The sequence below is a fragment of the Petaurus breviceps genome, unplaced genomic scaffold, assembly GCF_028583685.1.
Source record: "Petaurus breviceps papuanus isolate PSGF00001 unplaced genomic scaffold, PetGlider_PUasm1.0 90602, whole genome shotgun sequence".
Lineage (NCBI taxonomy): Eukaryota > Metazoa > Chordata > Mammalia > Diprotodontia > Petauridae > Petaurus > Petaurus breviceps.
The window spans coordinates 313,631-337,337 of NW_027187283.1; the positions used below are offsets into that span (position 1 = coordinate 313,631).

The window sequence follows — 23,707 nt, forward strand, 5'->3', positions numbered from 1 at the left end:
AGTCTATCAAAGTTGGTCATCACACATATGTTGTGTCTGTAATTGTGTACAAATTCCTCCTGGTTCTACTCTTCTCACACAGCATCAGTTCTTTTAAGCCTCTCCAGGTAAATATGAAGACCGCCTGCTCCCCGTTTCTTATAGCGCAATAATATTGCATAACATGCATATACCACAACTTGTTCAGCCATTCCCCAATTGATGGACACCCCCTTAATTTCCAATTCTTTGCCACAACAAAAAGAGCTGCTATAAACATTTTTGTACATATGGGTCTTTCTCCCATTTCTATGATCTCTTTGGGATATAACCCTAGGAGTGGTATTGCTGGATCAAAGGGTATGAAAGTATTTATAGCCCTTTGGGCATAGTTCCAGATTGCTCTCCAGAAAGGCTGGATCAGTTCACAGCTCCACCAACAATGCATTAGTGTTCCAGTTTGCCCACATCCTCTCCAGCATTTGTCATTTTCCTGTTTTGTCATCTTAGCCAATCTGACTGGTGAGATGTGGTACCTCAGAGTTGTTTTGATTTGCATTTCGCTAGTCAATAGTGAATTAGAGCATTTCTTCATGTGCTTATAGATAGCTTTAATTTCTTTCTCTGAAAACTGCCTGTTCATATCCTTTGACCATTTATCAATTGGGGAATGACTTGTATTCTTATAAATTTGACTCAGTTCTCTGTATATTTTAGAGATGAGTCCTTTGTCAGAGACATAGGTTGTAAAGATTCTTTCCCAATTTCCCACCTCCCTCTTAATCTTGGTTACATTGGCTTTATTTGTACAGAAACTTTTCAATTTCATGTAGTCAAAATTATCCATTTTGCATTTTATAACGTTCTCTAATTCCTGTTTTGTCATAAAGTCATTCCCTCTCCACAAATCTGATAGGTAAACTATTCCTTGTTTTAGCAGACTGCTTACAGTATCAACCTTTATACCTAGATCATGAACCCATTTAGACTTGATTTTGGTATATGGTGTTAGATAATGGTCTATGTCCAGTTTCTGCCATACTATATTCCAGTTTTCCCAGCAGTTTTTGTCAAATAGTGAGTTCTTATCCCCAAAACCAGGGTCTGGGGGTTTATCAAACAATACATTACTCTAGTTGTTGACTTCTGAATCTCGTGTGCCTAATCTATTCCATTGATCCACTCCTCTATTCCTAAGCCAGTACCAAGTAGTTTTGATGACTGCTGCTTTATAGTACAGATTGAAATCTGGTAAAGCTAGTTCACCTTCCCTAGCATTTTTTTTTCATTAATTCCCTTGATATTCTGGACCGTTTATTCTTCCAGATGAATTTTGTTACTATTTTTTCTCACTCTATAAAGTAGTTTTTTGGTAAATTAATTGGTATAGCACTAAATATATAATTTAATTTAGGTAAAATTGTCATTTTTATTATGTTAGCTCGACCCAGCCATGAGCAATTGATATTTTTCCAATTAGTTAGATCTGACTTTATTTGTGGGAAAAGTGTTTTGTAGTTATGATCATACAGGTCCTGGGTTTGTTTTGGCAGGTAGATTCCCAAATATTTTATAATGTCTACAGTAACTTTAAATGGGATTTCTCTTTCTAGTTCTTGCTGTTGAATTTGATTGGAAATATATAGGAATGCCGAGGATTTATGTGGGTTTATTTTATATCCTGCAACTTTGCCAAATTTATTTATTGTCTCAAGCAGTTTTTTACTTGATTCTCTAGGATTCTCTAAGTATATCATCATATCATCAGCAAAGAGTGATAGCTTGGTCTCTTCTTTGCCTAACTTGATTCCTTTGATTTCTTTTTCTTCTCTAATTGCTACTGCTAACATTTCTAGTACCAGATTGAATAAGAGGGGTTATAGTGGACACCCTTGTTTCACCCCTGATCTTATGGCAAATGCTTCCAGTTTCTCCCCATTACATATAATACTTGCTGATGGCTTTAAATAGATGCTACCTATTATTTTAAGGAAGGCTCCATTTATTCCTATACTTTCTAATGTTTTTAATATGAATGGATGTTGTATTTTGTCAAAACCCTTTTCTGCATCTATTGAGATGATCATGTGGTTTCTTCTAGTTTTATTGTTGATATAATCAATTATACTGATGGTTTTCCTAATATTAAACCATCCTTGCATTCCTGGAATAAATCCTACCTGATCAAAGTGTATTATTCTTGAGATAAGTTGCTGTAGTCTTTTGGCTAGTATTTTATTTAGAATTTTTGCATCTATATTCATGAGGGAGATTTGTCTATAATTTTCTTTCTCTGTTTTATCTCTTCCTGATTTAGGTATCAGTACCATATTTGTGTCATAAAAAGAATTTGGTAGGACTCCTTCTTCACTAATTTTCCCAAATAATTTGTAGAGTATTGGAATCAATTGTTCTTTAAATGTTTGATAGAATTCACTAGTGAATCCATCTGGCCCTGGAGATTTTTTCCTAGGGAGGTGACTGATGGCTTGTTCAATTTCTTTTTCTGAGATGGGATTATTTAAGTAATTTACTTCCTCTTCAGTTAATCTGGGCAACTTGTATGTTTCTAAATATTCATCCATTTCCCTAAGATTGTCAAATTTATGTGCATACAATTGGGAAAAATAATTCCTAATTATTGTTTTGATTTCCTCTTCATTGGAGGTAGATTCACCCTTTTCATTTTTGATACTCATAATTTGGTTTTCTTCTTTCTTTTTTTTTAACATATAGACTAAGGGTCTATCAATTTTGTTGGTTTTTTCATAAAACCATTAGTTCAGTAGTTTTCTTGATTTCGATTTTATTAATCTCTCCTTTAGTCTTCAATATTTCTAGTTTAGTATTTAATTGGGGATTTTGAATTTGTTCTTTTTCTTGGTTTTTTAATTGCATGCCCAATTCGTTGAGCTCCCTTTTTTCTAATTTAATCATGTATGCACTCAGGGATATAAAACTTCCCCTAAGAACTGCCTTTAATGTATCCCACAGATTTTGTATGTTGTCTCATTATTATCATACTCTTGAATGAAATTACTGATTGTTTCTATAATTTCTTGTTTGACCTACTCATTCTTTAGGATCAAATTGTTTAATTTCCAGTTAGTTTTTAGTGTTTCTTTCCCTGGCCCTTTATTGCATATAATTTTTATTGCATCATGATCTGAGAATGTTGCGTTTAATATTTCTGCCTTACTGCATAGAATTGTGAGATTTTTATGCTCTAAAACATGGTCAATTTTTGAATTTGTGCCATGAACCGCTGAGAAGAAAGTATATTCCTTTTTATCCCCATTCAGTTTTCTCCAGAGATCTATCATACCTATCCTCTCTAAAATCCTGTTCACCTCCTTAACTTCTTTCTTGTTTATTTTGAGGTTGGATTTATCAAGTTCAGATAGGGGGAGATTAAGGTCTCCCACTAGTATAGTTTTGCTATCTATTTCTTCCTCTATTTCCTTTACCTTCACCTCTAGGAATTTGGATGCTACACCACTTGGTGCATATATGTTAAGTAGTGATATTGCTTCATTCTTGATGGTGCCTTTTAACAGGATATAGTTTCCTTCCTTATCTTTTTTAATTAGGTCAATTTTTGCATTTGCTTTATCTGAGATAAGGATTACTACCCCTTCTTTTTTTACTTTAGCTGAGGCATGATATATTTTACTCCAACCTTTTACCTTTACCTTGTGTGTATCCCTCTGTTTCAAATGTGTTTCTTGTAAACAGCATATTGTAGGATTATGATTTCTAATCCATTCTGCTATCCATCTCCATTTTATAGGAGAGTTCATTCCATTCACATTTACAGTTATGATTGTTATCTGTTTCTTTCCCCTCATCCTATTCCTGCCCCTGTTAATATTCGTATTTTCCCTCCCTTTTCCCTTCCCCCCCTTAATAGTTTTCCTTTTGACCACCACCTCCCTCAGTGTTCCCTTTTTGGCCTCCCTCCCTTTTCCTCCCCTTTTCCTCTTACTACTTCCCTCCCTACAAACCACTCCCACCCCCCTTTTGTAACACTTTCCCCCTCCTACTACCTGTAAGATATTGTTATACTTAATGAGGTATGCTATTTTTTCTTCGCATCAAGAATGACAGGAATAGATCTCATGCGAAGCTCCTCTCCCTCCCCTCTTTCCCTCTAAAATGATGTGTGTTCTCCTTGTTTACCTTTCTAAGTCACTGTTGCTTCTCGTAATTGGAGGTTGAATTTTCCATTGAGTTCTGGCTTTTTTATTAAGAAGGTCTGGAACTCTGTTATATCATTGAATGACCATCTCTTTGCCTGGAAGAATATGCTCAGTATCGCTGGGTACGTGATCCTTGGTTGTAATCCGAGCTGTTTTGCCTTCCTGAAAATTGTATTCTACTGCCTGCGATCTTTCAGTGTGGAGGCTGACAAATCCTGTGCAATCCTCACTGTGGACCCTCGATATTTGAATTGTTTCTTTCTGGACGCTTGAAGTATTTTCTCTTTTATCTGGTAGTTCTGGAGTTTGGCCACAACATTTCGAAGATTTTTCAGTTTGGGATCTCTTACAGCAGGTGTCTGGTGGATTCTGTCGATTTCTATTTTCCCCTCAGGTTCTAGTATCTCGGGGCAGTTTTCCTTAACGAGCTCTTGAAGAGTGTTGTCCAGGCTCATTTTTTCATAATAATTTTCTGGTAGGCCTATGATTCTCAGATTATCTCTCCTGGATTTGTTTTCCAGGTCAGTTATTTTTTCTTTGAGGTATTTTACCTCTTTTTCTAATTTTTCATTTTTGTTGTTTTGCTTGGCTAATTCTTGGTTCCTCATAGAGTTATTTGTTTCCATTTGTTTAATTCCGGTTTTTAGCAAATCATTTTCCTTGGTTAATTTTTGAAGCTCCTTTTCCATATCATACACTTTTCTTTTTAGAGAGATGTTTTCCTCATTATAATGTTTTTCGAATTCTGCTATTTTCGTTTTGAGAGAATTATTCATTTTGTCTTCTATCTCTCTCATTTTGCTTTCAAAGTTCCTTTTGATCTCATCTAGGAGAGCCTTCTGTGCTTGGGATCCATTCCCTGTTGAAGTCTCAGCTATGGGTGTGGAGTCCACATTCTCTCCCTCTGAGGTTGGTTCCTCCCTCTGAGGATAGTAGGACTCCAGAGTCTTTGTCTTTGTAGTCTGCTTTCTACCCATTTTGAGGCAGTGTCCTAGCCATGCCCTTCCTCTAGGATCCCAAGCCTTTACTGTAGAGGGTTTTGCCCTGGGGCAAGAGTTACTATATCTTCAGGGTTAGAGGGGGGGTTTGGAGCAAGTGGGGTTCACTCTGTCATCCTTGTCTTTGGAGGTCCTGAAAGGGGCTTTTTTTTTTTTTTTAAGATTTCTGGGCTATGAAGTGGTAGCCCCAGGAGTGTTTGCTGTCCAGTATAGGGGCCCCTGTATTTGCTTCTTACCTTGCTCTTTCCAGTCCCAGCCCTTTGATGATAGGCCTGGTAGTGGACCTTGTGGTTGGTGGGAAGACTTGCCCTCCGAGTTGATCCGGCTCCTTCCAGGCCTGCATCCGCCACGCCTTCCTGCACAGGCCGCTGCGCCTTCCCGGCCTGTGTCCTCCGCTGCCGCCGCCGCCGCCGCTGCCCCGCCAGGCCTTCCCAGGCTGCTCCTGCTGCACTGCCACCGCCGGGCCTTCCCAGACTGCACCCACCGCGCTGCAGCCGCCATGCCTTACGGCTTGCGTCCCCCGCGTCGCTGCCACGGGCCTTCCCAGCCTCGAACCTCTCACTTTGTCCTTTGTGTCTATGTGTTGATAAATCTGGAAACGGCCCCAGCTGCTGCTGATCTGGAGTCCCTCTGGCCGGTGGCTGGTCAGGCCCGCCCTGGGGCTAAAGCCTCGGTGTGGGGCTGGACTCAGCTCCCAGATCGCTGCGCTGGCCGATTCCTGACGGCCTGCCGGGCTGTCCTTGGCGGGAGGTTAGCTCCTCTGTGTCATTATGTGGGTTCTGCTGCTCCAAAGTGTGTTTAGACTCCCCTTTTTACATGGATTGGGGAGGGTGGAAGCCGGAGCTGCGGGAAGGTCTTGCTTCTACTCCGCCATCTTGGCTCCCCTGGAAGTCACTTCTGATAACTATAGATCTGGGATGCCAAGACTTTCAGACTTTCTTCATGAAAATATTTTTATTTCACTACGTTGTAAGATTCCATTCTCTTTATCTCGACTGGGAAAAGTCCAAATGCCAAGGAGTTGGAATAATTGTGGGTGATTACAAGTTAAGACTATGATCATCTCTGTGTGCATCTGAATTAAAGTAATCATAGTAATAGTAATCATAGGTTTTGAATAGATTGAAGAATTTATAAATTAAAGTGTTTGAAAAAACATCGAGAAGTATGTTGAAGTCTTTTCTATGAAGTCAGGAGTTGTGATGAAGACACAATGAATCATTGTAGTGGGATAGAATATTTTAGTTTTGGATAAACTCTCTTAATTTAAACCTCCATTTGTGAGAAAATAATTGTTACATAAGGTATTTTTTCCAGTAAAAAGATAACAACACAAGTGGTATAATTTGACAATGTGTCTTTTTAAAATTTGGTAAATTACAATTGGTGACCCATCGCCCAATAAAAATCTGGTAAATAACTGATAAATACTTACTAATTTCATTAGCTTTCATTGAGAATTTCTTTTCATCATAGGCTAAATTTGTCAATCAAACCTCAAATGTAATCTGTAAGCTCATCTAACAAGAACCATATAAAAATATAAGAGGCAAAAGACTCCTTTATTGAGATTGAGATAGAATCCTGTTTCCCACTTTTAAGAGCTAATCGTCACTTATTTTTTGAGATCAGGGCTTAATTGAGAGAGATTTGCGAAAACACCATCAGGAAGGAGCCATATAGCCTCTAAAGTAGAGACAGAATGCTATTCTGAACACCAGTACACTGAATGCTTACCTCTATCTTTAAGAATAATGTTGATCATTTGTTTTTAGAATTGATAACTGTATAGTTAAATAGTAAATAAAGGTTGAATGCATACATAAGAGTATGTCTTGTTAGTCTATTGTTGGTCCTAATATGCATACTGGTAAGTTGTTTCTACTCATGTATCTTGTATGATAGCTATACACTGTAATCACTGAGCAAGGAAGAACAATTTCTTAAGGGTAGACAGATAAGACCTACTAAAATCTTGACTGGGTAATTAATTTGTATATGATAAAGTATGAAAGATTATAGGTTACTGAGTGATGATTACAGAGGTAGAGTCGAGAAGTGCCAGTAGAAAGTAGCATTCACAATCCCCCCACACTCCATTACTGAGTGGAGAGATATGAGTGAAAGTGTAAACCATACTAGAAAAAATGGACAGGGATGCAGGATCAACTGGACCAGTAAAAAACAAAATTTGGAGGGGGTGAGAAAAGAAAATGTTTAAGATCAATGTTAACTTATTAATTATATAGGAGGTCTTACAAAGAGCACAGTGGGGTGGGCAGGTAACTATGGAGAGGGCCATAGGGAGAGTCAAGTTGAAGAAGAAATGGTCTTTGTTCAATAGCAGAAGGCGGTTCAGAATCACTATTGCAAAGAGAGACTATGAGGGTGTAGCAGGATGCTAAACATTATGAGTCCAAGCAGATGATCAGTGGATGGATAAGGGGTCTATTGAGAGACATAGGGGATTTTACTGTTCTCGTTTGGCAGATGATGTGGTTGTGTTCTTCAAGATCCAGAAGACTTACCTTATAGCAGGCAGAAGCAGGTGAAATTAGGGCCTTTGAGAGCCTAAATAGAAGAAAATTGTTTTTATTATTAAGTGAGTTGGTCTAGGAATGGTCTTTCAAGCACTGCAGAAGGACTTGCAACAAAATGATTTAAGGTAGGTAGCTTGGATAGGGATTGTGGAAGGACTTACTGGGAAGGTCTGGGATTAAAAAGTTGAGAGGCTGGTGGTGTGGATTAAAGACTCACACAATAATCATTGGGAATGCCGTGGAATGAGGAAGCTAGAGAAAGGTGATATAAAAATGCATTGAATTTAAGATTTTGTATATTGATATAGTTAAAATATTTAATTTTTTTTACCAGTAGTCAATGTAGAGATATTAAAGTTTTTTGTTGTTTTGTTTTAGTCATGTATGATTAGATTCTTCATTAGCCAAGACTACTTTAATAGGTTTGTGAGGAATAAATTGGAGAGGAGAAAATAATAAGTAAGAATAAATAGAGGAAGGTAACACAGTTAGAAAGGCATTACAATAGTTCAGTCCAGAGGCTGTAGGTACTTGAGGAAAGGTGGTAGCAGTGGCAGTGGACTATATGTAAACAATATTTCAAATGTAGAATCACTAATGTTCTGTAACTAGTTGACTATAAAAGAGGAGAGATTACAAGAAGTAATCAGTAATAACTCAAAACTATTAAGCCTAGACATCCAGGAGAATTGTAAACTTCTTTGCTAGAATGGGGTAAATTAGAAGTGGCAGATTTAGGAATAAAGCTAAGTTCATTGCTTGTTTATTGGCATTCACATCAAGCTATCCCACAGGCAGTTAAAAATATAGGATGGAAACTATTGAGAGAGACCTGAATTTGATTAATATATAACAGATTCATAGATTTAGAAATAAAAGGGATCACACAAGCCATTGAACTAGTTATTTTATAACAAAATTGAATGTTAACTGAATTTACCATCACACAAATAGGAACTATGGCATAGCTGAGATTTGAAGACAGGTTAAATCATTCCAAATGCAAAATATAGAGCTGATAATGAAACCAAGGGGGTAATCAAATATTTCTGAGTTGGAGAACATAGAAAAAATTAAAAACAAACTTTGAGGCTACTTAGAAACTGAATTCTTTTATAATTCACATGTATTTCCAAATTGTCAGTTATATATTTTACTTTCCTCCTCTTCAAGCACAGAAGAGTCCATTTCTTTTTGAATGCATTTTTTGTTGAAGAGATAAGAAAATTATCCCTTTATTCATCCCAATTGGTAAAGTAATCTTTATTCTACTTATATCACATCATTTTGAATTAGAAACCAGCAACATTTTGTTGGAGGTGACAAACATTTCACTCCTGTTTTTGTTTGTTTTCCTACTTGTTGCAGACAAAGTGGTTTCAACTCTGAGTGGGCAAGAAATACTGAGATGGTATCCTTGTTCAAAAATGAATTAGAACTAGAACCGCTTTTAACTTTCAGAAGTCTGGCAAAATTTATTATTGCCACATGATCTTGGGAAAATGAATTAATGACCCTGGGCTTCAAGTGCCTCATCTGAAAGGTTTGATCTAAATGTTTGCTAATTTTTTGTCTGCTCTCAGATTCTGTGATCTATAATCGAATCTCCTCCTATCTCCTTTTGTATCTTGCTCTATTGACTATCCAATTTCTGTAACCTTCAGCCTTTCTCTTTAGGTTGGTTCCTTCTTCTGTGTCAGCAAGCACTTTCTAGCTCACTATCTATGACTCTCTCTACTCAGCAATAACTATTAAAATCCCTTGGTTATATTCATCTGTTTAAAATTATGAAAAATGAGTATTATCTACTTTGACTAATTCTAAAAGGCACTGTTACTTGATTTTTTTTTATTTCATCTCTTATGCTTTAAAAATATTAGAATTAGTACTAAAAAAAGGTTCAAATGAGGCTTTGTTCCAGGGTATGACATTTAAAGCGCTATGAACTCTTGGTAGTGGAGAAATAGTAGAGTTTAATACATTAACAAGGAAGCTAAGAAGTGACAGACAATGATGAGCTCCTCATTTATTTTCCTATACTTTTCCACTCCCAGGATGCTCTCTGTTTTAGAGAGAGATAGATGGCATTCCTCCAGGGAAAATATCAACAATGCAAGGTGATGGATGCAAAAAATCCAAATGAGTAATAAAATTTCTACCAAATATTCAAATAAGGAGAAGTCATAGTTGTTAGTGTGAAAATAAGGGACTTAAGGGAAAGTGATTAGAACTCAAATTCTCATTATAATCACCCATCGTTACATATATTTCCATGTACTTACAGAAATACTTCTGTACTGAACTCTATAGAAGTGAAGTATGGTATAAGTACATTGTCATTTGACAACCACTACCACCACCACCACCAAAACATCATTTTGTTATCTGACTCGAGGTAAGCATTTTTTATGCTGGTAAGTAGTCAGCAACTAAATTACAAAATCATATGCTGGGATGGTCAAAAATATTTTTCTGTTGAATAAGTGGGTGGATAATGTGATAGTAATGGCAATTAAAGATTCCCCTGTATTGGCTTGGTTTTCAAATTGATTGTGTTAAAACCCAGAGCTTGTTAATCCCACCTGTGGGATGGACTTGTTGATGTGAAAAGAAAGTCCTGAACTGGGAGGAGCTGGTAATGTAGATTTGGAGAGACAAGAGAGAGGCAGGAGAACTTTTTGGAAGTGGCACCTCGTGGAGGCAGAGAGAGACTGAGAAAGATTGCTGGGGCCACTTTGAATCGCCCTGGATTTTTGAGACGTGCCCCTTGAGCTGCCAAGGACTGAGGAGACATGGCTGTTTTGCTGGTACTTCGTCTGTCTGTTTTGATGTTCTTTTGCCAGATTTGTCCACTGGTGAAAGACAGTCTGTTGTTGAAGAAGTCCTGGAACCCGGATTTTGGTTAAGAAGCCCTGAGACTGTCCTGCAGACAGAGAGTGGATACTGTCCACTGATGAAGGACAGTGCTGTTGTTGCAGGGGTCTGGGAACCTTTCTGTTGGTTCAGAAGCCCTGAAGAAGGATTTTCTTGTTGTATGTTTACAGAAACCCTAGGAGAGGGTTTTGCTAATGTTTTCAGGGGTTCTAGGACTGTTCTACAGACAGAGGATGAATTAATGAAGGGACTGGCAATGTATCTTGTGGCCTTGCTAAGCCTTGTCTCCCCAGGAACTAAGATTGCTGAGAACTTGCCTCGTGTCAAGATGAAGAAAAGACCTCCATTTGGGTATTAAGTGCTGTGTTTAAACTTGATGTAACTCTGGGGTAGATTCAATTGTGATCCAGGGGTGGGGAACTTTTGACCTTATGTTTGGAAACTAATCTCCATTTGAGAAGAGGGGCTTTGTGGTGGACTTAATTAAGGTATAGCCTAGGGGTGGAGAAGTATTTAGAACCTGAGACTTTGTAATTGATTGAATGATTGGAAGGTCCTGGGGTGGGGTAGTCCTTGGAGATTATTTAATCACATTTAGTAAATGCTGTATTTGGAATGATGTCATATTTTGATCTTCTCTGTTCTTGGTTGGTCACTGAATAAAATGGAGAGCACCTATGCTGGTATTCTGAACCTTGGGAAGTTGCCTTTCCTTGGCATTATATTACAGCAACACAATTAGAGTCTTCACCAGCACAAAAACCTGGGACTACTGGTACACCAGTGTGGATGTGTCTGCCGAAAGCTGAGTGGTGGTCACAGGGGATAGTGTGGGCAATGTGATCTTGCTGAACATGGATGGCAAAGAGATCTGGAATATGAAGCTTCACAAAAAGAAGGTGAGCCATGTAGCTCTGAATCCTCTCTGTGACTGGTTACTGGCCACAGCCTCAGTAGACCAAACAGTGAAAATCTGGGACCTGTGCCAGGTCAAAGGGAAGTCTTTCTTTGTCCATTGGATGCCTCATGAGCTTGCTGTTAATGCAGTTTATTTCAGTCCAGATGGGGCCACACTCCTGACCACAGATCAGCACAGCAAGATCCGGGTGTATTCTGCCTCCCATTGGGCATATCCCCAGCAACTCATTCCACACCCACATCGCTACTTCAAGCACCTCACACCCATCAAGGCAACATGGCACCCTCGTTATGACCTCATTGTGGTGTATCACTATCAAGACTCCCGGTATCCAGGATCTGACCCTTAGGAGCCTCGAAGGATTGATTTATTTGATGCGATCTCAGGGAAGATGACACATCAGCTTTATGATCCAGACTGCTCTGGCATTATCTTGCTAAACATGTTTAATCCCATGGGGGATACATTGGCCTCTGCAATGGGTTACAATATTCTCATCTGGAGCCTGGAGAAGGTTGTGAGAAGGAAGCAGGAGGGGTTGATCAAGGCAATGAATGAACAAGGACTAGGGAGAGGCTGGTCAGCCCACCAGCCCTCCCCTCAAAACAGAGCAGGCCAAAATTAGCAAACAGTAGCAAAAGAGTCTCTGCCTAGGAAGTTATGCAAGAACCAAGCCCAAAGGGAGGGATCTAGGAGCCTAGCCAGTCTTCCTCTGGAAGGAGGGGGAATAGCAGTTGCTCCTAATGCTATGAATATGTAATATTAATATATATAATGTGTCTGAATACCAGGCTGACAGTTGGATTTGGGTTGTCCTCACTCTTAACAGTCAATAAAGTTATATCCACTTGGAAAAAAAAAGAATGCTTGAAAGTCCTCTATTCCACTGAATGACCATATTTTACCCTGAAACATGATATTCAGTTTTGCTGGGTAGGTGATTCTTGGTTTTAATCCCATCTCCTTTGACCTCTGAAATGTCACGTTCCAAGCCCTTCGATCCCTCATTGTAGAAGCTGCCAGATCCTGGGTTATCCTGATTGTGTTTCCACAATATTCAAATTGTTTCTTCCTGGCTGCTTGTAATATTATCTCCTTAATCTGGGAATTTCAGAACCTGGCTATAATATTCCTAGAAGTTTTATTTTTGGGATCTTTTTCAAGAGGTGAGTGGTCGATTCTTTTATCCTCTATTTTGCCCTCTGGTTCTAAAACATCAGGGCAGTTTTCCTTGAGAACTTCCTGGAGGATGATTTCTAGGTTCTTACTTTTATCATGGCTTTCAGGTAGTCCAATAATTTTTAAATTATCTCTCCTGGATCTATTTTTCAGGTGAGTGTTTTTTCCCATGAGATATTTCACATTGCCTTCTATTCTTTCATATGTTTGGATCTCTTTAACAGCATCTTGATTTCTCATGAAGTCATTAGCTTCCATTTGCTCCAATCTAATTATGAAGCAATGATTCTCCTCAGTGAGCTTTTGAGATTCTTTTTCCATCTGGCAAATTCATTTTTTAAGTCATTCTTCTGCTCATTGCCTTTTTGAACCTCTTTTGCCATTTGAGTTAGTTTATTTTTTAAGGTATTATTTTCCTCAGTCAGGCTGTTGACTCTCATTTCATAATTTTCTTGCATCGTTCTCATTTCTCTTCCCAATTTTTTCTCTACTTTTCTTATCTGCTTCTTAAGGTTCTATATGGCCTGCAACCAGCTCATATTTTCCTTTGAAGCTTTTGGTGCAGGAGTTCTGACTTCACTGTCTTCCTCTTGTTCAATGCTTTTCTCCTTTTTGTCCCCCAAACAGGAGTCTAATTTGCAATCTTCTCTTTGCTGTGTTTCCTTTCCTTGGTCATTTTGCCACTCAATTACTTGACTTTGGGGCTTTTTTGCCACAGTATTACTCTGCTACCAGATGGGGAGCTTCATCCTAAAGGCTGGGGTTTGCTCAGCTGTTGGAGGTATTACATGGGTGCCCTCTCTGAAGCTTCCACAGCTCTGGCAAACTGGACACACACCCCAGGACCTCCACCCTAAACTGCAATCCAGATCCATGCAGGTTAAAGCAAGAGTGATGACCCCTCAGACTGGTCTCTTGGTCCCCCTACACTCTGCAGGCCAGGGTCTGAAGCTGCCAAGTGGCTGTGGCTGCACAGCTACAGCTCCTCAGCAACTTCTAGCCCTGGGGGCAAAAGACAATGCACTCCCAGATGTGGTCCTGAAGAAACCTCTCACTTTGTCCTTCGCATCTATCTGTTGGTAATTCTGAAGACTGCTACAGCTGCTGGTCATTTGGAGTCCTTCTGGCAGGCAGCTGGTCAGGCCCACCTTGGTGCTCACACGGGCCTGGGCTCAGCTCCCAGAGCACTACGCTGCTCAATTCTTGATGGCCTGTCATGCTCTCCTCAGCAGGAGGTTAGCTTCTCTGTCTCATTTTGTGGGTTCTGTAGCTCCAGAGTTTGTTCAGAGTCCCCTTTTACATGAATTGGGGAAGGTGGAAGCTGGGGCCCTGCAGAGGTCCTGCTTCTGCTCAACCATCTTGACTCTGCCCCAAAGGTACTGTTTTTGATCTTCTCTTTGTATCCTGAGTGCCTAGTACAGAACCTGACATAGAGTATGTGCATAACGAATGCTTGTTGACAGACTGATTACTATTTTGTAAGAACATTTGACAAGTAAGAATAAGAAGCTCTCCAAAATAAAATTTAAAAGTCACAAATAGAAATATTGTGATGAGAAGGAAATAAGAGTAATTATCTCAAGCGACTGATGATATAGAAGCACAAAGTCCCCTAAAAAATCTTAAATTTGAAAGGCATGTGTAGTGGGGAGGAAGAGGGATCGAAGAAGGGAGGATATATGGTATAGCTATTGAATTTCCATTTAGGACAGCAACCAGAAACATGGTGGGCTAATGTAGCTCTATTAACACTCTGTGTGCACTGTCTTTGTCATTGTCGAATTTATTTGCAACTGAATTTGTTTCTCATGAAAAAAAAGATCTACTGCTATTTCTAAAGAAAAAAAAAACTTTCTGAGAGCAAAGGAAGTAAGTGAAGCTTATTAAAGAAAGAGTTGGGCTTTAAAGGACAAGTCACATATCCATAAAGACTGAAATTGTTTACATTTTCTTCATTAAAGGAAAGAAATTACTAGACCAAAGTGAATATGAGAACCGTGTTGACCACTTGATAATTCTGGTGCTTCCTGTGGGGAACCACAACAGTTTTCTTTTCATGTTTTACAATACAGTTTCCAAAAGCAATGTCCCAGGAATGGCTGAGTAAGCTACCAAAAATTAGCCAAAGAATATTAACTTTATAGACACTGGATGAAGATTATTTGGAATGAGAAATATGTCAATATAATGTGAATTATTAAAAAAAATAAAACTTAAGGGGCGTCTACCGTGTTTCCCCGATAATAAGACACTGTCTTATTAAGATTTTTGGACAGAAAAACACCAGAGGGCTTATTTTCAGGGGAGGGCTTATTTTAATGAACATTGACAGCAATTTTAATAAACAGGTAAATGTGAACAAAAAAATGTACCTTTATTCAATAAGCAAATCACTGGGGAAGAACAGGATGACGCGCTCACTGCTGCAGCTCTGATTGGATGCAGCTGGGGGGGGGGGGGGCATTTCACGGGGGGGGGGGGGACGGTGCATACCGAGGGTACTGTAATGTAGTGTGTAGCGCAGGGGATCACCTTCACTACAGTAGCAATCTCAATAGGGCTTATTTTCGGGGGAGGGCTTATTTTAGAGGAATCTTACACAGTAAGGAAAGGGCTTATTTTCGGAATAGGTCTTATTATCGGGGAAACACGGTACATGGTGCAGTGAATAGAGCAGCGGCCCTGGATTCAGGAGGATCTGAGTTCAAATCCGGCATCCGACACTTAACACAAAAACTAGCCATGTGACTTTGGGCAAGTCAATTAACCCTAACTGACATTCAAAAAGTAAAAAATAAAATAAACTTAAAAAATTTCCATCCCTTAGGACAACAGCAGTGAGAGGGAAAATAATAAACATGCTAGTTATGAACTATGAATTATACTGGTAAATTAAATTTGTATAAATTACATTTGTTGGAAATTTTACTAATTTATCCTCATGAGAGAATATTTGAGAATTTAAAAACATACTACATGAATATGTAAGAATCACTAATGCTGTTGATGAATGGAATATGCTATTATCATATACATATGACATGCATATTCTTATATATTAAAATATACTACACTGTGGTATAATCATATAAAGTGTACCCTATATGTCAAAATGTCAAGTGGTTATTTTTGAAAAGGCAATAAAAATAGTCTTGTATGTTGTACATAAGAATGCTGAGGTGGTTTTATTTGTCTTATTTTATGATACATTAGAATTTTGTAGAACATGGAAGAAAAAGAAAGCAAATGAAGATGAATGCAGATGAACAGCACAGTCTTCAAAGAATTTTATGAGGAGCAATAAATAGAAGAGTTAATGGTCATCACAGATTGATAATCATTAATCATATGGATAAAGATCTATATACATATAGTTTTAGGGCAGGGATGTGGTTAATCTGTATTATGGGGAAGACAGAAATCAAGAGCAAAAATACTTGTGCTTCAAGTATATGGAATGTTAAGAAGAAACAAGATGAATGTTGAATAACTCAATTTTTGTTTCACTTTTTTCTCCCAAGCAGAATATTTTTTTTCTCCCAGGAAGTATAGGATGAAAGAAAGAAAAAAAAATTTAGAAGAAAAACCCAAGATAAGTAAGGAGTAAACAACAAAGCACTGTCCAGTTCAGTCAACTAAGACAAGCTATGTGCATTGTATTAAAGTACAGGAAAAAAATAACAAGCAAACAAAACCTAAAAAAATAAAAATAAAACCTCTGGTAGAAGTGATTTCTAAACTTTTTTCTTTCTTTTCTTTCCTTCCTTCCTTCTTCCCTCCCTCCCTCTTCTCCTCTTCTCTCTCTGTCTCTGTCTGTCTCTGTCTCTCTCTTATTTCCTTTTGTCTATTTGAAATGTATAGTTGCCACTAATGGATAGATATCACTGCTAATTTCTCCAGGAGTTATGACCTGCTGTGTTTTCAATCTGGCACAGTCTTAATCTCCTTAGACAACCCATTGTCTTCAACCCTCTTTGTGCTCACCATATTTATGTGGGACTTAGTACAGAAACCCAATTAGCTTTAGCTCTATTACACTTCAGAACTCACATGCTCAAGAGATCCAACATCTTTGTCTTCCCCAATAGCAAGGATCGCAGGTGTGTGTTACCATGACAAACAAGCCACTACAACTTATAAAGACCTTAAAGAATAACATATTGAAGAATTATGAACATTTTCAAAATTAATAAGATGGCAGATTTTTTCAAATACAGGGGGATAAGCTTGATTTCTTTTGATGATAAAATTCTAGAATATGTCACCAAGGAAATTGTTTATGAGTATTTAGAAATAAAAACAATGGACATTAAATCAGTCTGGGTTGATAAAAAAGGGAGCATGTGAACATAACTCAGTCCCTTTTTTGACAAGATAGATTGATGATTGATTACTGAAATGTTATAGGAAATTCAAGGTCCCACTGCTATGAATATGTAATATAAAGAAGTAGATAAATATGAAGATAAATGAAGCAGTATTCTATCTAATGAATAGTATCTTAAATTATGTTATTAATCTAACACATATTACTTGACTCAGATAGGAGCACATTAAGTGTATTCAATCCAAAAATCACTTAAGTCAGGCACTGCGGATACAAAGAAAAGTTCAAATATATCTTCTGCCCTCAATGAGCTCAGGTTGTAAGATAAAGTGATTGTTACTTGTTGTTGGGGCTTAAAAAAATTTTTGGGGGGAGTATGTACCTGAGTCAGTGACATTTAAATGCCTTTTCTACACTGAACATTTTTATTCTCTATCCTGTCATTTTGTACATTTAATGTAGAAATGTGTGTCTATTTCATGGTTATATTAAATAATGTCCTTTTAACATAAAAGTAATAGAAGGTGAATCAATGAAGGTGAAAAGGAAGGAAAATTCTTTTTTCTAAAGGTTTCCTTCTTAAAAATATATGCTTTTTTAATATAACCTTGATTAAACAAGTGTTTTTCAAAGTAAAACTTACATGACTTAAATTTTCCTCCAGAAAATCCAGTTCTATCATAAATGTATATTTTAAGTTTATTTCCATATATATTTCTAGAAGAATGGTTGTTGAATTTAGTTTGAATATTGTTTCACAAAAATTCTAAATGTAAAAAAGGTGTTACTTTACCCTATTATCTATTAATCTAATGTGTGCAAGAAAAGGAAGCCAGGCAAATAAATTAGCTAGTGCCTTATTCCATATTAAAATGAGGTGAATTTCATTTCTGTTCCATTTTAACTCATGCTATACATGAAGATGATCACAACCTTGACCTTGCTATCACCCATAATTGTTCTACTTTCATGTTAATATGCTCTAAAACTTCTTTATCTAATTATTAACAAAAATTCTATCTTCTTCTATGTATTATGCCTGTCCTTTAGCTCCACCATGACCTCTGTTCTCTCTGGATCTCACTGTTTTCCCTCACACTATCACCCATAAATTCACTAGATTGCTTCCCTCCAAATCTTGTCCCCTTGGTGAAGCAATTGTAATTTACACTTTCCTCCACTCATGATTCCCATGCCCCATTTTCCAATCACCTAAAATGACTGGCCAATCCCCACTCCCAGATTGCTACCACCATCTGGTTCCTTTGCTTCACTTGCTTTTAATGGAGCTGGAGGAATTCAAGAAACTGTGTTGATTGGGCCCAAGACAAATGTAAGTTATCTGAGTACAACTGGGGACTCAGAGAAGTGAGCCAAATATTTTAGTCTAACCCAATTGTTGCTCTATGCAATTTTCCAGAGACTGTTTCAGACCTTGTTTCCTCAAGCTTCCCTTTAATGTGTCAGTTGAGTACTTCAGTTGGTACTTTGCCAAAGCTAAACAACATCAACAACAACAACAAAAAGAACTCCCTCTTTTCCCTTGTTCCTGCAGCAGCAAGCACCCTAGCATACCCAGGGTGGCTGCCAACACAGGTTCTTAGATCTGCTTTTTTTAAGCAAAGCAACTCAAAATGGGTTAACAATCTTGCTTTAATCAATCAAACATATATTGTTTACCTAGTTCAGGGGGAAAAGGTCAGCACCCTGAACTTCAGAGTATAAAGAGATTACAAGCACAAGTTATGAGACAGAGAAACATTTCACCAGACAGACTTCCAAACGCCATTACATACATCCATACCTAAACAGTTACCAGAAAGGGAAGTATCAACATCTGGGTTTTCAAAGCCGGGGATGGGGAGGAGGGGGAGAGGGCTCTCAACAGCTGTCCAGAGTCTCATCTGGTCAAATCACACAACATTTCCTCATTTCATAACACAAGGACATATTTCACTATTTCCTCCACTCTAGTCTCAGAAAAAAATAAAATAAAGGTCTCATACCTTGCGAAAGCAAACCTGTCTACATGTGCCCTTGATCTCATCCCATTTTCTCCTGAAGAGTGCCTCTAACATCATACCCACTCTCATTTTAATCTTCCATTTCTTCCTAACATCTAAACATTTGCTTTCTCTATCTAACCCCCCCACCTCTAATTCTCTTGATTAAAAATTTAAAAGAGACTACATTCTTCCAAATACAGACTGTTGATCTTGATTTCTCTTGATGACAAAATTCTAGAATATGTCACCAATGGAATTTTAAAAAGTTATTGTGCATTCAATAGAACATTATGTTTTCTTTATATCCATGTATATCTATTTCTTTAGGTTGCATATTCATAGTTTTGGGACCTTGTTTTTGTGATCGGTGGTCAAATTATCTTGTCAAAAAAGAAATAGGATATTTCCACATACTCTGTTTTTGATGAATACAGGCTAGATTTTAGTGGCCACTATTCTCTAACAGATTTAGTGGCTTGCTTGTCAAGGTGGCACATACCTGGAATCCCTGCTTCTGGGGAAGATGAAGCTTTTGGGTCTCTTGAGTATGAGTTCTGAACTATAATAGAACTAAAGCTGCTTGGGTGTCTATAGTAAGTACCACACCAGTATGATGAACACAAAGATAACTGAGAATAGAAGGCTGCCTAAGGATATTCAAACTGGACAAGGCTGGAAACACAGCAAGTCAAAAGTCCTAAGGAAATGAGCAGCAATATCTTCCTGTTAATGGCTACTGGTCTACTTGTATAATATTATAAGTCCTGTCTCAGAACTTTTGCACTGTTGTACTGTCTCTTACCCTCATCCTCCCACTCCGCATCAACTCCTCATGTCTGCAATATCCTACCCTCTTGTCTTGATCTCTTAATTTCTCTGGTTGCATTCAAGTCTCAGCTCACATCCCATCCCCTACCATCATTATAGGATATTTTCTCATTTTCCCCCAAGTCTCCACATCCTTCTCCTTCAAGTTACTTTCATTTATTTTGTATGTATTTATGGTGCAGCAAGTTATGTTCTTTTTGAAGCCCACATTAGAACACAGTATTTTAGAAGAGGTCCTTATTTGGCTATTTTTATATTTCCAAACCCTTTGCATAGTACATGGCACAAATAACATGTAACAAATAAATGGTTACTGATTAAATCATAATCAGTATTTTATTAATCATAGTAGTCAAAATACCTCCTAGAATTGTGTTTGTTACTTTATGGCTTTTGCTGTTCTTGTAATAAAAAACATTTATCATTACAATAATATGTATTAGGGAGTTAGTAATGCCCTTTCAGTTCCAAGGAACTGGATACAAGTTTAAACTCTATCATTTATTATATGTTAAATTTCTTTACCTCCCTGCTCCTTAGTTCCTTCATCTGTAAAATGAAAGTTTTTTTCTACATTCCTTTTCAGCTCTAAATCTGAGATCCTTCAATTGCCTTGTACCCTAAAACTTGAAGCCGCAGAAAACACATTTAGGAATATAGACCACAGCATAGTAAACAAAGTCTTTCCAGTAATAATAATAGAAGGAAAAAAAAGACACTGGCAGAATTAACAATTCTCAGAGAGAGCTTGTTAAGCCGCAGTTCATTTTCCACTGGTAATATGTAGACATTCATTAACGTAGCTTCCCAGAATCCTGATCTTCATGGGTGCTAATAATAATTGGTTTTGTGTTTATAAATTTATGTTTATCCATTTAGCAAATATATATGGGACAAAATAATAACATTAGTTTCCCTTTCCCTTGACTGCTGCATTTGAAACCACATGAAAAGGTTACCCTTTATTAGTGACAATATTGCCCTTCTCATTGGATTCATTAATCTCCTGAAATCATCATTCCACAATCCCCATAGGGAATACATTGGATTTCACCAGGTGCTGACTGAATCTGTACATTGCACCATCTTCTGCATCCAGTGTTGTGCCTAAAGCTGTCTTTACATTTACTAGACAATATTTTTCTGGAAATAGTATAGTGTGGTATTATTGTAAAGTTGAATACCCACCATCTTTTATTTGACATCATCTACCAAAAAATAGTCTAATTAGAAAATACAGCAATAAATGAAACAAAAGTCCTTATTATCTTGCAATTCAAAAGAAATGGAACAGTAAAATGCCAAGTGAGGAAAAAAAAGAACTTTCATATTCACTAGGAGAATTTCCTTATCTCATTTGCTTACTTATCTCTTGCTCCCTCTCTCACACCAAATCAGAACATGCAATGACTATGACTACATTTTTTCAATTAAACTTTGTTGGGGAGAAAACTCTTTTTATCACTCACAAAAAATAAGGGAATGAACTTCAGTTAAATTGTAACTTAAGAAATTCAATGTTTTATACAGAGTAAGAACTCAATGAAATGATTATTAAATGAAGTCACACATTTGTAAAACTTTTAAAAACAAACTAAATATAGTATATATGGACTGTATTATATATACAAACAAATTTATGGTTTTGTGTTTGTGTGTGTGTGTGTGATAGAGAGAGAGGGGGGAGAGAGAAACATCATCATTATGGATTGCTTGGAAAATGAACATGTTATTACTCTTTATTTTAAAAAGTGTCCTATAAATAGCAGTTTTTGTTAGGGAAGAATAAAAATAATTGTTTTGTCAGTGGAAGCAGAAATAGTGATTGTGTTGCTTTTTTGAACAGCAAGGGTATAAGTATTTGGAACTACACCCAGGAAAAAATTATTTTGGGGGAGAGAGTATAGTTGTATTGAGGGTAGTCCAACACTGACTATATGCATTCCAGGAAAGAACATTTCATCTTTGTATTTTGTGGTGCTTTGATTTTACACTTCATCTGAGAAATGCCACAGTGATGAAATTATACTGGTAGCGGGAGGAAGCTCACATTCCTCTCTATGTGTTGGCCTTTTAGATCATACAGAACATGTAATACAGACTTAAGAAGAGAATTATTTGATATATTCCATTCAATATTTCTAGAAGAGAACAAAGACAGACTCAAGAACAGGAGTTAATCAGAAAGAATTAGAGGAGTAAATGTTGTCTAGCTTTAAGAGCACTGAATTAGATGTCAAAATATCTGAATTTGAACCTTGGCAAAGCTATTTACCAGTGTGATTTGAGCCAAGCACATGATTTCTCCAGATTTCAGCTTCCTTATCTATAATATGATGAAGTTGGACTCTACAATTTCTACCATTCCTTATTGTTCTATAATTAATTCCATATGAGTCCCAATAATTTGTATCTTTTTTTTTTTTAAAGCAATAGGGGTTAAGTAACTTGCTCAAGTTTACATGGCCAGTAATTTCTGGGAGTGGTGCTAAGTATCTGTGCCTGGATTTGATCCCCAGGTCATCCCGAGACTGGAGCCAGTGCTCTTACTCGCTGTGCTACCTGGCTGCCCCCCAATAATTTGCATCTTGACTAAAGGACAAACAGCTGATGAGGTTGTACACATCTGTGTGGATGTATTTATTTGAGGCTCTTTACATATTAGGGAAATTAGTTTAAGAAATCAGAAACACAAAGCACTAATTTGTTAGTGGCTACTGGATTTCAATTATATTATGATTCTATCACAGATATATACATCCATAAACGATCCCAAATGGATTAAATGTTTGTCCATTTTGCTATTTGTAGGTACAGTTCTTAGTTCTGAGTAGAATTCTTCAGGCAAAGAAAGAACACTTGGAGTGCAACAGAAAAGAAATTGTATAAACATAGCAGAAACTTTCCATTCCTTTTCACTGTTCTCATCAACATAAATCATTGGGATAATCAAATGTCTGGCCTTGTTACAGAATATTTTTGAGACTCTTTACATTACTTGGTAAAGAAAAGAGTGTGGGGGATCAGCTAGTGAGCCCCAGAACAATAAACATGTGGCTTGGTTGAAATGTGTGTGCAAGTGAACATTTGATCTCATAAAGTAAGGAGCTCATTCAGCCACTTAGAAAATGCTGGTAGGATCTCCCTTATTAATATGAAAATCAAGTCTTAGCATCTGGGAAAACAGTGAAACTGACTAATCTCATATGGAATTATGCGAAATCATTGATAAAAATATCACTTGTTCTAAATTGTAATAATGACAAAGAATTTATTTTGATGTGAATAACACAAAGAAATAGAAAATAAATTTCAGTTAGATAAACACATATATGAGCTTTTTATGAGCAAAATTTACTGAAATGTGAATTACTCAACGAAACTAATGCTTTAATGTTACATATAACATCACCATTACCCCCAATGTTTAAAGCACTTGACATTTATTATTTTCTTATTGACTTTTTTTTTTTTTTTAGCAATTGGGGTTAAGTAACTTGCTCAAGGTTACACGGCCAGGTGTTTCTGGGTGGGTGCTAAGTGTCTGAGCCCAGGATTCGATCTCCAGGTCTTCTCAACACTGGAGCCGGTGCTCTTACTTGCTGTGCTACCTGGACGCCCAGACTTTTACTTTCTTGACTGCTATATCTTTGTTCTTTTGTGATAAGACACTACCTTGCCTTATCTAGATCCACACATACCCCATGACTGGCCCTTTATTTCCCTCCAGGAATAATATGCATTAGGACCTCAAGAGATATGATTGTACCTCCATAAGAAACAGGTAATCACTTCAACTGTGAGACTTCCCATTTAGGCTGAACTGTCTTCCTTGGTGGTTTTCCACAATCCACTCTA

General features: G+C 37.4%; 1 pseudogene; it reads left to right on the forward strand.

Moving 5' to 3' along the window:
• The window catches only part of LOC138142742 (DNA damage-binding protein 2 pseudogene), a 28,838-nt pseudogene extending 16,628 nt beyond the window's left edge, over positions 1–12,210 (forward strand).
• Positions 12,211–23,707: the final 11,497 nt, after the last annotated feature.